The sequence below is a fragment of the Corvus kubaryi genome, unplaced genomic scaffold, assembly GCF_017639235.1.
Source record: "Corvus kubaryi isolate FWS band 111438036 unplaced genomic scaffold, C.kubaryi_AGA036_p1.0 64977, whole genome shotgun sequence".
Taxonomy (NCBI): domain Eukaryota; kingdom Metazoa; phylum Chordata; class Aves; order Passeriformes; family Corvidae; genus Corvus; species Corvus kubaryi.
The window spans coordinates 1-3,320 of record NW_024581658.1 but is presented as its reverse complement, the minus strand read 5'-3'; the positions used below and the strand labels follow the sequence as shown (position 1 = coordinate 3,320).

Below are 3,320 nucleotides of genomic sequence, written 5' to 3'. Positions count from 1 at the left end.
CAATGTCAAGTATATTGCAGCACAAAACCTTTCAGTTGTAGATTTTTTTTCAAGTCTGAAAAGTGGCACAAGCTTAGAGAGATTTTTTTCAGGACATACGTCTTTCGTCTTTCTTTCGAACTGCGTGAGAAATATACAACTATTATCCCTTCCTTTTCACATGCATATTTTTTCCATGATTAAAACACTCAGAATTTGTTCTGAAATCTGAAAAGCTTTTTGAATTTTTTTTCACACACACGATCAGCCATTACAATACCCACAACAAGTTAACGTAGCTGAAAGACCAGAAAGCCATTGTGCCTGCAACTTTTTGAAAGCAGAGGGTGTATATTGTTATGGTTTCTATTTATGTCTGTAATCCTCATGAATGTCCACCCATAATCCCTCTACTGAAAGAAAGGTTTCAAAAGAAATCCGACCCTGGAAAAGCAAAGAGTTTCTGCTTTCTTTTAAAAGAAAAAAAAAAAAAAAAAGCACATGGTTTTGCCTACCTTAGACCAACATAGTAAATTAAATACTGAGGAGGTTCTTCTAACCAACAGCAGCTCCTATGCAAGTTTAACTTCTGACGGCAGGTGATCACGCCTGAATCATTAACCAAATAATGCAACATCCCTTATTATTTCAAAGACCCCCGCTAATAAAATACCTGTTTAGCCTCTAGTATTCTCTTTTTCTCGTTCCTGCTGCTCCTTTTCTCTTCTGAGGGCGTGCAGAGCAGAGAAGCCCTTCACTCACAGTCCCGCCGGCGGTCGGGCCGGGATCCGGGCCCGGCCGAGTCCCGCACCGACCTCGCTGCGGCCCGGCCGAGGGGGGCGGGGGCTGCGCCGCTGCACAGAGCGGGGGTCGCCACCCGCGAGGCTCCGGGCACACGGTCAAGCAGCCAGTGAACAGCTGGGTCTTGCCGCGGTTTCTCCTGAGGGGACGGGACGGGACGGGACGAGAGGAATCCCCAGCACCCCAGGAGCAGTTTCAATCCCTACCTGTCCCCGCGCGCGGGTCCCGCCGGGCGCGCTCATCCCCCGCTGCCATAGCTACGGGCAGCCGCGCCACCCGCCTCTCGCGAGCGCCGCCATCTTCCCGCGAGAGCCGCGGGCCGCGCCGGCGGCGGGCGCCTCCTCTGGCGAGAGGGCTGAGGCAGCGCAGGGCGGGGCGGCGGCGCCGGCCCTGCTGCACGGGCCCGGCCCTGCGTGCCGGAAAGCAGATGGGTGTGCTGAGGGCGCGGTGGTGCTGCTAACAACTGCGAAGCGTGGGCAGTGGTAGCTGCGAAACACCGCTGGAGCCAGAGAAAAGAGGCAGAAGTGTTCACGTCTAGCAAAAGTTTGCTTGTAGTTCATGTGAGCTGAGTTAGCTGACAGGTTAGAGCCAAGATGTGGTGTGTTCAACACCATGCATACTTCAGGTGTCAATTAGAGCATCTCAGGATGAGGGGAAAATTTGAATAAGATCTTTTAGAAATTTAGAATGTGATTTTCTAAATAGTAGACAACATGTAAAGTTATTATGAAACTTGCATTCCCTGAACAGCATCAGCTGTACATTGCAGTATGTGATTTTCATGTCACCAGTGCAGTCTGCTGGTAGTATTAACTCTGGCATAATAGTATTGTTGGTGATACCCAAGAAACACATTTCAATCCCACTGAAATAAATGGGTTCTTCACTATGAATTCGGGATCGTGCATATGGAGAGAATCTGAGGATGACTGTGGGGACCACCATTTCCATGACCAGTTGGTATCTCAGTGATACCTGGACAAACACCAATATTAATTACTCAGACTGAAACATGAAAACATGAGGGTTAACACATTCTCTTTTCTGCTCTTTTATTTCCAGTGTTCCCAGCATCTGAGAAGTACAGCTTTTGTAACAATCCTTAAAGAAGTGCCACCACCTCTGTAAGTGTACAGGAAGTTCTTTTTATTTAATTGTAGAGCCCATTTTTACACAAGAGAAGTGAGTTGATGCATAGTGTTTTGTATCTAAAAGATGTATGCCAGAATTTCCAGCTTCCGATAATTCACATATCTTGTTAGTGGTATGCCAGATGCAAAAAGTGTGCTTGGGGGACTGGGACTGTTGTTCGTTCTGCCTAGAGCAAACAAAGCATACAGTCTGTGAATATGTGTCTGCACTAGTCTTCATGCCGCTGCTGTTAATATGGCATTTCTAACACCACCAAAAATAAAAAAAAAGTTTGTGCATTTGGAAGAATATTTGTTTACTTGTTGTGTCTTCCCATCCCATTTCAGTCTTTTGCTTTGGGAATTAAACCAACCATAGTGGAAAAGAGAGCAAATGAGGAAGGCCTCAAGCTTCTCTTAGGGACCAAACATAATTAAGAGAAACATTTAGAGAGAGTAGATGTAATGAAGCCCTGAATATGTGCTAGCTTCAGGCCCATGAAAGTATGGCTGTTTTCGTAATGGAATATGGAAGTAATTGCATTTCTGAGCCAGGCTTCAGGCAAACTGTGGGGTTTGACTGAAGCCCTCCTCAGTGTAATTGAATTTGTATAGCATCTGTGAGCAGGGGAGGTCCAGTGCCACAAGGCCCATAGGGTGTCCTTAGGCTGGCCAGCAGAAAGTTTCTCCTTTGTCCCTCCTTCCAGGGACCACTTTGTTTTCCCTGCAGCGAACGATGTATAATGAGATCGTTGCTTAAAGCAGGAACTTCTCCCAGTAAGAATGAGAAGTCCAGAGAGACCTTATTTCCCCTTTTGTGTAGAGGGATGTTTTTGAGCACGAGTGCAGCATGGCTTAGTGGCCAGCTTTTTCATTGCTCTTTGTGTCCTCCTTGTATGCTTTTCTTCTCCCTAACTGCAAATGCAGGAACCTGGAGTAAAACAATGATGCTGCCCTTGGCTCATGTCTAAGCCTGGGAAGAGTTGAGACCTTTGTCAGCCTTCTGTAGTATAATTGTGCTGTCTCTGTCTCAATTTCCAGAAAATGATTGTTCCCAATAAGCCTTGTTACAAGAACCAGGAAGAATAACTATTTTGATTTGGCACCTGAAGAACTTACAACCATAAATTACTCTCATCTTATGCATTTATTTGTTCACTGTGGATTTTTGAAAGGCAAATGTTTGTTATCATTCTGGCTTGAGCTATACCTAACTTCTTCTCTTCAAATTGTTCTAAAGGGTAGTGGTCCCTTGTCTGCAAATTTATTTGTATCAGTTCTCTCTGAAAGTATTTGAGATGAAGTTTTGTTTAAATGAAAAACAGACTTCTAAAATCAAAACTCTTTGCACAAAACATTTTGCGTTTCTTTTATTGTTAATCAAAAGATCAAAATAAACACACAAAAAAG

General features: G+C 45.0%; 1 long non-coding RNA gene across 1 annotated transcript; it reads left to right on the top strand.

The window, feature by feature from the left end:
* The first annotated feature begins 1,148 nt into the window (after window positions 1-1,148).
* Window positions 1,149-3,244, top strand: LOC121672809. The gene is made up of 3 exons (XR_006019001.1): window positions 1,149-1,361; window positions 1,843-1,904; window positions 2,952-3,244. It is a non-coding gene; the product is annotated as an uncharacterized LOC121672809 (long non-coding RNA).
* The last annotated feature ends 76 nt before the right edge of the window (window positions 3,245-3,320 follow it).